Source organism: Macrotis lagotis, chromosome 2, assembly GCF_037893015.1.
Source record: "Macrotis lagotis isolate mMagLag1 chromosome 2, bilby.v1.9.chrom.fasta, whole genome shotgun sequence".
NCBI classification, from domain to species: domain Eukaryota; kingdom Metazoa; phylum Chordata; class Mammalia; order Peramelemorphia; family Peramelidae; genus Macrotis; species Macrotis lagotis.
Window position 1 is genome coordinate 71,204,156 of NC_133659.1, and position 12,633 is coordinate 71,216,788.

The window sequence follows — 12,633 nt, forward strand, 5'->3', positions numbered from 1 at the left end:
GCTATGTAACATTGAACAAGTCACTTAATCTCAGTCTATCTCAGTTTCCTCAACTAAAAAAGAGGAATCATAATAGCATAATAGCAATAGGAGAAAGATTCTCATAACTCTTGAGAAATGTAACTGTATTAGAGGAATATATTTATCCAGAAGTAATGGGCACTTGTGACTTGTTTGTGACTGATGGAATGAGTTAAAAATAATATCTCCTTAAAAAGAGCAGGACAGTAAAGAAACAGGAAAAAGGAGATTGAATGGGATAAATTGAATCACATAAAAAGGTGCGAAGGACCTTTTACAATAGAAAGTAAGAAGGCAGGGGGTGAGAACCACTTGAATTTTGCTCTCATCAGATTTTGCTTAAAGAGAAATTAACACACATTCAGTTAAGTTTATAAATTTATCTTACATTTTTAGTGTTAAGCGGGAAAGGGGGAGGGGGAGGAAAGGAGAGACTGACAAAGGAAGGGAAGGAAAAGGGGCAAAGGAAAAGGGGAAAAAGTGAGGGGTTGGATATAAGGGGACAAATATACAGAAGGAAGTGGTATTAAGAAGCAAAATGCTGAGAAATAGGGATAAGGTGAAAAAAAGGGGGAAATGCAAACAGAGGGAAGATAGCTTGAAGGGCAATAAAGAGTAATTATAACTTTGAATGTGAATGGGATGAACTGGCCAGTAGGGGGTGCTGGTTGCTTTCTCTGCTGTTTCTGTGACCTTGATTGAGGCCCTCTCCCTTCACCTGGAGGGAGTGTTTGAAGCTGTTAAATACTTTTGTCTTTGATCAATAGTGGGCTATACCCTGGGGTGAGGTGATCACTCTCCCTATTGACAGCTGAGGTGGTTCTGCTGCTAGGCCTTTGCTGAGTGGAGGATGGTCTGAAAAGAAGAAAGAACTGAGTTAAAGTCCCATAGTAAATTCCAGAGATAAAATTTAAAAACTAAGTCTTCTTGACTCCACATGTAGCTCTTTTTCCACTCTATCACCCTAACTCTATAATAAGGGTAGGTTTGAATGACTTAGTAAATCAAGTATCTGGCTCCGTTATAGTGGGGAGAAATGATAAAATAGCCCACTAATCAATTGAAGTAATAGGTTTTAGATTAAATGGAACAAACCACAGAGTGAAGTGAAATGACACCAAATTGGAAGTCTATTCCAATCGGCTGACAGATTTTTGTCATGGCTTCTGGGTCTTATAAATAAGCATTCAGTGAGCCAAAAATTGGGAAGTTCCAGTAAATGGTAAACAAAAAGAGAAAGTGTTCCAGCAATCCCTGAGGAAGAATTTCATGGAGGAAAAGGAGAAACTTTGACTTTAGCTTTTGTCTATATCTTCTTCCCTGAACCAGCACAATCTTTCTTAAGAAAAGGAGAACCATGTAAGCTTGGAAGGGTCTGGAAAATATTATTCTGGTCTTCCTCCCATTTGACCCTAGGAATTTTTTCATTCATTCATTCATTGTTGTCCTTTCTTGAAGAGGATCAAAATGATATCATCAGATAGGGGTCAAAGTACAATGTTTCTTACTGTGACTGATCAGACCAATATGAGGTCAGAAGACTATCTTAGGCAGATCATAAATAGTCTATATGAACATTTGGGATAGAAAGATGTTTTTAAATGTGAACATTTCATGTTTCTTTTGATTTATTGACATTCTCCTTTGTTTATAGAACACATCTTCTTTAATGCATGCATACCATGCTGTATGGTCCTAAGTCAATGTCTTCTGTGTCACAATCAATGCCAAAATTCTTCAAGGAGATCTTAATATTGTCTTCATATTGTGTTTTCTGATCTCTGTAGGAGTGCTTGCCTTGTATGAATTCTCTGTAAAATAGTTTCTTAGGAAAAAAATACCTTTGGCATTTGAACAATATGGCCATTTTGTTGGAGTCATACATGCTCTTTGCAGCAAAGTTTGAATGTTTGGCAGGTCAGCTCAAGAGAGGACCTCAGAGTCTGGTACCTTTTCTTGTCAGATAATCTTCAGAATCTTCCTAAGAAAATTCAATTGGAAGCAGTTCAATTTTCTGGCATGGAGCTGGTAGACTCTTCAGGTGTCAGGACATACAATAATGAAGTCAGCAGAAGGGTTCTATACATATTCAGCTTGGTAGGCAATCGTGTATCTTCTCTAATACATCTTATAGAATTTCCCAAAAGTTACATGGTTGCATCAGTTGATAGAAATTATCTACATTGAGAGATAAAGGCAGACTAGACTTAGATTCCTGAGTCTACAATTACTATACATGTTTGTGTATGTATTATACATACACATATATGAAAATATATACATATAAGAATATGTATATATATATATATGTATGTATTTGTAGGCTATACATGTTTAAGGAGAATTTCTCCAATAGTACATATATGGGAGAAAAGAACTTCTCTAATAGAATCTCTATTACTTCTCTGCTACATATGCTTTCTAATTTTCAGTCTACTTTTCTCTGGACTCTTTGCAAACTTGTAAAAAAAATCAGAATTTTTTTTGGGGGGGTGTTTTGTATCAATTGTAATTTGTACCATTTTATCCAATTTATCTTCTTTAAAATAGCTCTCAACCAAAAATCTTGGGGAAGGGACAATACTTGTGGGGGTTGGAGTTGATGGCATTAATCATCCTGAAAGGTATTCCTAGAACTCTAAAGAGAATATATAATGTGCCCCAGGACCCAATATGTATGGGAATTTCTATGGCTTCTGCCTCCATACAAGTTTAAAGAAGCCTGTAAAAAGGTCAATAAAGTTAGTTTAGCATGAACTGCTCTTAATAAAGCCATTGGTGATTAGTGCTTGACTTTTCTAAATGTTCTCTATTCTCTAAAATATGTTCAAGAATTTTTTTCAGGAATCCAAGTAAATCTCACTGGACTAAACCTCCCAAATTTCATTCTCTTCCCTTAACATAAAATTTAGATGGCATGACTCCAAACATGATATTTCTATCCCTTTACAAGATCTTTTGGAAGTGACTGATAGGAGATCAGTAATTACATTTATTAGTTTTTCACCACTTTGGAATGAAGTTTGGACCTGGACATCTGAACTCATCAAAGCAACTGGGTGTCCTCTTAATATTTATTGAGTTAGGTTGGATTTCAACATCCTATTGGCATGTTTTGTTTTGTTTTCTTCTTTTTTTTTTAGTATGAAACACTATTCTGTTTTCAGATAAAACAAATGAAATGAAAGATCAGTAGCTCTGTCTTCTCTTCATTATTACCAATTATTCTATATTCCTGAGACATCATTTCTATCCCTACTTTGTTCTTCCTCTTTTTGTCTATACAGCTTTTAAAAAAACAACCAAATACATATACAAACATATATATATGTCTGTGTGTATATGTGTGTATTAATAAACAAATATGTTTGTTTTTAAAAGACATATATATTTGTAATATAATAATAATCTATATATACATAAATGTGTATTGTTTAGTCATTTTTTAAATTAAAAAAATTAATTGATGTTTTATTTTTCCAAATACATATTATGAAAGTTTTTCAACATTCATCCATATGCCTATGTGTATTTTCTTCTACCCTCCCTTCCTACGCCCCTCCTCTCAGCAGTGAACAGACAGGTAAATATTATACATATACATTTGACTTAAACATGTTTATAGATTAGTCATTTTTCAGTATGAGGAATCAGGATTAAGAGAAAGAAACACATAAGAGATATCTTTTTTTTTAAAAAAAGAGAAAAGATTGTCCATCACATTCTGAAGGATTTTTTAAATTTGGTTTGTTTTGTTTTGTTTTTCTTCCTCTGAATGGGGAAAGCATTGTCCAAAGATGATCTAATACAGCTGTCAAAGCTCTCTGAGCTGCTGAGGGCAGTTGCATCCATCAAGGTTGGTCATCTCATAATGTTGTTGTTAATAAGTACATTGTTCTTTTGGTTCTTCTCCCTTTGCTCAGTATCATAGCCTGTGATTCATTCTATGCTTCTCAAGAGTCCAGCCATTTATTGTTTCTTACAGAACAATAGTAATCCATAATATTCATGTACCATAACTTGTTTAACCATTCCCCAATTAATAGTCACCCCCTCAATTTCCAGTTCTTTGCCACTACAAAAAGAGCTGCTATGAATATTTTGAATTATAATTTCTTCTGGATATAGACCTAGAATTGGAATTTCTATGTCATAAGGTTTTATTGTTCTTTGGCCATAGTTCCATATTACTCTTCAGAAGGGGTTGGATCATTTTACAACTCCACCAGCAATGCATTAATGTCCAATACTCCCACAGCCTCTCCAATATTGATCACATTCCCTTTTTGTCATCTTAGCCAGTCTGACAGTGTGAGTTGATACCTCAGAAGTGTTTTAATTTTCATTTCTCTAATGAATAATGATTTGAAGCATTTTTCATATGATTATATATAGCTTTAATTTCTTCACTTGAAAACTGTCTATTCATATCCTTTGACTATTTAGCAATTGGGCATGACTTGTAACCTTATAAATTTGATGAAATTCTCAATATATTTTAGAAATGAGACATTTATTAGAACTCCTGGTTGTGAAGATTGTTCTCCAGCTTTCTGCTTTCTAATTTAATATAGTCAAAATCATTCATTTTGAAATTTATAATGTACTCTAATTCTTGTTTGGTCATAAATTTTGCCCCTTTCCGTAGAGCTGATAGATGAGTATTTCTTGGTCTATTAAATTATCTATAGTGTCCGTCTTTATGTCTAAATCCTGAACCCATTTTGACTTAATTTTGGTATAGGGTGTGAGATTTTTATCTATGCTTAGTTTTTGCCATATTATTTTCCAATTTTCCCAAGAATATTTGCCAAATAGTGAGTTTTTAAGACTGTCAAACAGTAAATTGCTTTATCCATTTACTACTGTTTCTATTGAACCTATTATAATCCACTGATTTGTTACTGTATTTCTTAACATTACCAGGCAGTTTTGATGACTACTGCTTTGTAGTATAGTTTTAGATCTGGTAGAGTTAACTTCCTTTATATTTTTATTCATTAGTTCCCTTGCTATTCTTGACCTTTTGCTGCTCCAGATGAATTTTTTTTACTATTTTTTCTAGCTTGGTAAAATAATTATTTTGTAGTTTGTTCAGCATGGCACTGAATAAGTAATTTAATTTGGATAGAATTGTCATTTTTATTATATTAGCTAAATCTAACAATGAGCAATTGACAATTTTCAAATTATTTATATCTGACTTTATTTGGGTGAGAAATGCATTATAGTTGTGTTCATACAGTTTCTGGGTTTGTCTTGGGAGGTAGATTCCCAAGTATTTAATGTTGTCTACAGTTGCTTTAAATGGAATTTCTCTTTATATCTCTCGCTCTTGGGCTTTGTTGTTCATATATAGAAATGATTTAGGTGAGTTTATTTTATATCATGCTTTTTGCTGAATTTTTAATTGTTTCAAGGAGTTTTTAAGATGATTTCCTTGGGTTTTCTAAGTATACATCATATCATCTGTGAAGAGTGAAAGCTTTGCTTTCTCATTGCCAATTCTGATCTCTACGATTTCTTTTTTTCTCTTATTGCCAAAGCTAGCATTTCTAAGACTATATTGAATAGTAATGGTGATAATAGAAATCATTGTTTCACTCCTGATCTTAATAAGTCTGAGTTTATCTCCATTATATGTAATATTTGTTGATGGCTTTAGATAGATACTACTTATTATTTTAAGGAAAACTCCATTTATTCCTAAACTTTCTAGTGTTTTTAATAGGAATATATGCTGTCTTTTATCAAAGACTTTTCAGCATCTATTGAGATAATCATATGATTTCTGTTGGTTTTGCTATTGATATGTTCAATTATGTTGAATGAGTTCCTAATATTGAACCATCTCTGCCTGCCTGGTATAAATCCAACCTGATCATGGTGTATTATCCTAATAATAAATTACTGTAATCTCATTGCTAACATTTTATCCAAGATTTTTGCATCAATGTTCATTAGGGAGATTGATCTATAATTTTCTGTGTCCATTTTGGTTCTTTCTGTTCTAGATATCAGCACCATGTTCATGTAATATAAGGAATTTGTCAGAACTTCTATTTTTTTAAAAATAGTTTATATATAATAGGAATTTAATTGTTCACTTTTAAATCCATCTTCACCTAGAGACCATTTCGTTTTTTTTTTTTTGCAAGGCAAATGGGGTTAAGTGGCTTGCCCAAGGCCACACAGCTAGGCAATTATTAAGTGTCTGAGACCATATTTGAACCCAGGTACTCCTGACTCCAAGGCCGGTGCTTTATCCACTTCACCACCTAGCCACCCCATGGGGACCATTTCTTAGGAAGTTTTTTGAGGATTTCTTCAATTTCTTTTTCAGAAATCAGGTTATTTAAGTATGTTATTTCCATTTCTGTTAACCTGGGTAGTTTACATTTTTGTGAATATTCATCCATTTCATTCAGGTTATCAAATTTATTGGCATATAATTAAGCAAAGTAGTTCTGATTTATCACTAATTTTCTCCTCATTGATGGGTAGTTCACCCTTTTCATTTTGATACTGGTAATTTGGTTATCTTTCTTTTTTAAATCAGATTAAACAAAGATTTATCTATTTTATTGGATTTTTTCATAAAACCAGCTCATTACATCAGTGGCATTTTTTGATTTCAATTTTATTAATTTTTTCCTTGATTTTCAGTATTTCTAATTTGATTTTTAATTGGGGATCCTTAAGTTTTTCTTTTTCTAGCATTCTCAGTTGTATACCAATTTCATTGATCTCCTCTTTCTCTATTTTATTCATATAAGAATTTAGAGATATAAAGTTTCCCCTCAAAACTGCCTTGGCTGCATCCTATAAATTTTGGTATGATTTCCCATCATTATCATTTTCTTGGATATAATTATTGATTATTTCTATGATTTATTACTTGATCCACTCATTATTTAAAATAAAGTTATTTAGTGACCAATAATTCATTTTTGGTTTCTTTTTCTATGACCCTTTATTACATGAAATTTTTATGACAGTATGGTCTGAGAAGTATGCATTTATTATTTCTGCCTTTCTGTATTTGATTAAAAGGTTTTTATGCCCTAGTACATAGTCAATTTTGGTATAGGTTTTTTTTTTTTAGGTTTTTGCAAGGCAAATGGGGTTAAGTGGCTTGCCCAAGGCCACACAGCTAGGTACTTATTAAGTGTCTGAATCTGGATTTGAACTCAGGTACTCCTGACTCTAGGGCCAGTGCTTTATCCACTGTGCCACCTAGCGGCCCCTGGTATAGGTTTTTTAGTCAGTATTTTAGTCATGTTGACTCTTCATGAACCCATTTGAATTTTTTTAGCAAAGATACTGGGAATGGTTTGTCATTTCCTTCTCTAGGCAAATTTTACAGATGCGGAAAATGAGGCAAATAGGATTAAGAGACTTTCCCAGGGACACACAGCTAATAAATGACTGAGGCCATTTGAAATTAGACTTCAAGCCTAACATACCATCCACTGTACCACACAGCTGTATACACACATGTATGTGTGTATATGCATGTTTATATATATATATATATACAATACATATATTTACATACATATCTATCTGTCTTTCTGTCTATATATCTTTGATCATCCTTACCCTTCTTTATTACCCAAGCCCTACTTCTCATTCTAGAACTCCTAACACTATCCTTAAAATAATTATGTCAGAATTTTGTCTTCATTGTCTATTATCTGCCACTGTTACTATCTTCTCTGCATATCTTTTATTTAAAAAATCTAATCTGATCTCTAAATTTCTTTGCACTTTCATGATTGTTTCTTTAGTAGCTCTCCCTTTTTCCCCCCCTTCTAATGAATTATTTTATTTGTGTCTTCAAAATTTTATTATTGAGTATCTCCCATCCCTCCAGGGCTAACTGATTCTATAAAATTTCACTGCCTGTACCTATCTTTTCTCAAAGCTTTTTAAAGTAGACCCTCCAGGAATTTAGAGAGGAAGAAAGTCGAGGTCCAGTGTTACTCTTTTCACCTATCACCAATTCTAATATTCTCATCATTTCTATTTCATCAACTGATTCCTCATTGTGGGTGAGAATCAGATCTTGAAGAGAATTATCTTCTTTGTTTCTGTTCCTTCAGAAAAAAAGATGAAACTTTCACTGAAGCAAGTTCAGGCCATTAAGATACAAATTACCATTATATAAATGCTATGTATCAGTCAGTCAATAAACATTTATTAAACATCTAATAAGTGCCAGATACTGAACTAAGCTGTAGGGATACAAAGAAATACAAAAAAAAGTTTCTCAATTTCAAGGGGCTTACATTCTAATGAGGAAGAACACGTACAAAGAACTATGTACAAACAGGATAAATCAGACTTAATTATGACTTTTTTCTTAACTCATTAATTTTCAATTTCTGATGAGTTATAATTTCTGTTTGTACCCCCCTTTATCTTCATTTGGATATCTCTGCCATGTTTTCCTTCTCTGCTTCTTGAAGTTCTTTATAATCCTTTATTTTATCTTCATTGTTCTCCTCTTTCCAATGGCCTCCACTATTTTAAGAATTCTTTTTAAATAAGATATGCTATTTCAGAGCCAAATTTTAGCTATGAGTCTCATCCTATCAAATCAAATTTATTTCATAGCATTAGAATCACTAGTTCATCTTACTTGTTACTTGTCCTCATTGTGTACATGTGTTTGAGCACTTCTGAAGTTGCAGGTTTTATTGCTGGCTCCTTTGTTGGATCTTATCTCCTGTGAATTTCCAGTTGCTTCCTGTTGCTATTCCTTTTGCCTATACTTTAGCTATTCTCTTTGGTGTCTAACTCTGTGAATACACATAGGCAGTTTTCCCCTCACTTTCCCCTTCCCTTTCTGTTTAAAGACCTTTTATATTAGATTTTTCAAGAATACAGACAAAGACCTTTGAACTAGTCCATTTTTCCCCAATTTTTAGTTTTTTTTTTTATTTCAAGTTTTCAAGTCCAAATTCTATCCTCCCTTCCCTTCCTACTCTTTCCCTTTCCTTCCCTTTGATGATAATCAAGCACATGTGCAATTATGTAAAATATTTTCATATTAGTAAATTTGTACAAGAAGATTCAAATAAAAGAAGAAAAGTAAAAGGTAGTAAAATTAGCTTGCTTCAGTTTGTGTTGAATCAATATTATTATAGTATAGTATGGATAATATGCTACAACATTTTTCCTCGGTATTGTCTGGATAATTGTCATTCACAGTTTCTTTTCTTTTAAATTTTCTTTAATTTATTCACACATTAGTCAAATATTCTGGTTTAAAAGTAAACATAATACACCCTCCCCCACAAAAATATAAAATCTCATGAGAAATAAAGTGAAAGAAAGAGAAAAAAATGCTTTTCAGTCTGTGTTCTGATACCATCAGCTCTGTTTCAAGTGCCTCGCATTCTTTATCATGAGTCCATTGTAGAAGTTACTTCCATATTTTTCCACACTTGCTGTTGCTGATTGTAATTCCCTCTATCTATTCCTCCCCACTACCATCTATTATATTTTCTCTTTCCTTTCACTATGTCCCTCTTCAAAAATGTGCTGTGGGACAGCTGAGTGGCTTAGCAGACAGAGCACCCGCCTGGGGCCAAAAGGCCTCAAGCCCACATCCCACATTGGAGACTCAGCAACCACCTGACCCCATGGTCCCAGACAGACCACCCAGGCCTAGGACCTTGCAAAAGTACAAAAGAAAATGTCTTATATCTGACTATCCTCTCCTATGATCTACCCTCTCTTCTTATCACCACATCCCCCCTACCCCCTCCCCCCCATCCCCCCTTCTCTCCTTTTTCTTCTAGATGTCTATACTCTATTGAATGTGTATGCAGTTTCCTCTCTGAGCCATTTCTGATGAGAATGAAGGCTCCCTCATTCCCTCTTCCGTACCATTGCAAAAGGTACATGAAACATCTTAGCCTATTCTACCCCTCCTTTCTCTTACTCCCAGCACATTTCCCTTTCACCCATTAACTCCATTTTTACCATATATATATGATATCTTCAAATTCATCTCTCTCTCTTGTGCCTCATCTATAAATGCTCCTTCTATCTGCTCTATTAAATGAGAAGATTCATATGAGTATTATCTGTATCATCTTTCTATGCAGGAATACATACACATTGTCATCATCATTAAGTCCTTCATAATTTACCCTTCTCGTCCATCCTCTCTATGCTTCACCTGGGTCCTGTACTTGAAGATCAAACTTTCTGTTCAGCTCTGGTCATTTCAACAGGAACATTTGAAAGTGTCCTCTTTCATTGAAAGTCTATCATTTTCCTTGGAAGAGGATGTTCAGTTTTTCTGGGTAGTTGATTCTTGGTTGCATTCCAAGCTCTTTTGCCTTCTGGACTATTATGTTCCAAGCCCTACAAGCCCTTAATGTAAAATGCTGCTAGGTCCTGTGTGATTCTGACTGTAGTTCCATGATACTTGAATTATTTCCTTCTGGCTGCTTGTAATATTTTCTCTTTGACTTGGGAGTTCTGGAACTTGGCTATAATATTACTGGGGGTTGTTTTCTTGGATGTCTTTTTGGAGAAGATTGGTGGATTCTCTCAATTTCTATTTTACCCTCTGCTCCTAGGATATCAGGGCAATTTTCCTATAGAAATTCTTTAAAAAATAAGGTCAAGGCTCTTTTACTGATCTTTCAGGTATCCCAATAATTTTAAAATTATCTTTCCTGGAACTGTTTTCTAGATCTGGTGTTTTTTTTCAGTGAAATGTTTCACATTTTCTTCTAGTTTTTCATTCTTTTGGTGTTGAATTATTGTGTCTCGATTTCTCACAAAGTCCTCAGCTTCCTTTAGTTCCATTCTACATCTGAAGGATTTGTTTTCCTCAGAGAGCTTTCTTATCTCCTTTTCCATCTGGCGAGTTCTGCTTTTTAAAACATTCTTCTCAATAACTTTTTGAATTGTTTTATCCATTTGATCTAAACTGGTTTTTAATGTTATTTTCTTCAGCATTTTTTTTGGATTTCCTTAACTAAGCTGCTGACTTCATTTTCATGTCTGCATCTCTCTCATTTCTTTTTCAATTTTTCTTCTACCTCCCTTACTTGATTTTCAAAATCTTTTTTGATCTCTGTCATAGCCTGAGCCCAACTCCTATATTTCTCCAAGTCTTTAGATGCAGAAGCTTGAAATTTCTCATCTTCAGAAAGAGTATTTTGGTCTTCCATGGGACCAAATAAATTGTCTATGGTCAGGTTTCTTTTTTTTCTGTTTGCTCATTTCCCCAGTCTGTCCCTGGTTTTGGGTGCCCCCTGAGCTTTTGAGCATTATTGGAGCACCCCACAAGGACCTCAGTATGTGAGGCTCTGACTGTTCTCCTGGTCTGTTAAATGGCCACAAACTTACCCCTTTGGTGCCCCAGACTGTGACCAGGGTCTGAATGTGTTCAAAACCCCAGAGTCCTGTCCCAGGGACAGAGGAGAGATCTTGGCAGTCTCTCTCCACTCCCCTACCTTTCATGGGCTGAGCACTCAGGGCGCAGCTGCCAGGAGGCTCTTACTGGGTGGCTCCACAGGCCTGCTTCTGTTTCCTTGGATCTGGGTCATTCTGAAGTCCATAGTCATACTGAGGAGGGCCACAGCACTTTGGGCTTGCTCTGGCAGAGGTCACCCTGCTGATCTTCCAAGTTGTGCTTGGTGCTCCTTGGGGTGGCAGGTCAGGAAACTGATTCTTCTGCCAGGATCTGGGACTCCTAGAGACCCAGGAGCCCTAGGGCTGTTCCTGGAAGGGTGAAACTCTTTCACTTGCCCCTCCAACCCCATGGAACAGAGCCTTCCCATGATTTTCCAGGTCACCTTGGGTTGGAGAATTGCCTCACTGATCTTTCTGTGGGTTCTGTCTTTTGAAAATTTAGTTTGGGTCATAATTTTAATGTTTTTGAAATATTTTGGAGAGAGTAAAAAATCTGTTCTCAGGCCACTGTCTTGGCTCCTTCCCCTCCTCAGTTCATTTTCAAACAATATTGTTGTCACTGTATACAGTAGTCTTATGCTTCTGTTCACTTTACTATACTTCAGTTTGTGTAAATCTTTTGATATTTCCATGAAATCATCTTCCTTACCATTTCTTTTAGCATAATAAAATACCATTACATTCATAAACCTCAGTTTGTTTAGTCATTCCCCCAAGTGATGAACATGTCTTTGACATCCAGTTCTTAGCTACAACAATATAAATATTTTTATACAAATAAGTTCTTTTCCCTTTTAGGGGAAGGTCATCTGTATAAAGACTTAACAGTGATATTGCAGGATCAAGGATTATGCACAGTTTTATAATCCTTTGACCATAGTTTCAAATTGCTCTCTAGAATAGTTGGATTAGTTCATAACTTCAACAAGAGTGCAATAGTGTTCCAGATTTCCCATATTCCCTTCAACACTCAACATTTGCTCTGGCAGAGGTCACCCTGCTGATCTTCCAAGTTGTGCTTGGTGCTCCTTGTGGTGGCAGGTCAGGAAACTATTATCAACTCTGAATGATGTGAGGAGTATCTCAGAGTTGTTTTAATTAGAATGTCTCTGGTCAATAGTAATATGAAGCATTTCTTTCCATATGACTGAAAACTACCTATACAAATTC

General features: G+C 34.8%; 1 long non-coding RNA gene across 1 annotated transcript in view; it reads right to left on the reverse strand.

The window, feature by feature from the left end:
- Positions 1 to 386: 386 nt before the first annotated feature.
- Positions 387 to 12,633, reverse strand: part of LOC141511047 (uncharacterized) — a 31,527-nt gene continuing 19,280 nt past the window's right edge. Inside the window, exon 2 of the long non-coding RNA XR_012475257.1 lies at positions 387 to 876. This is a non-coding gene — a long non-coding RNA (uncharacterized LOC141511047). The remainder of the gene's footprint in view (positions 877 to 12,633) is intronic.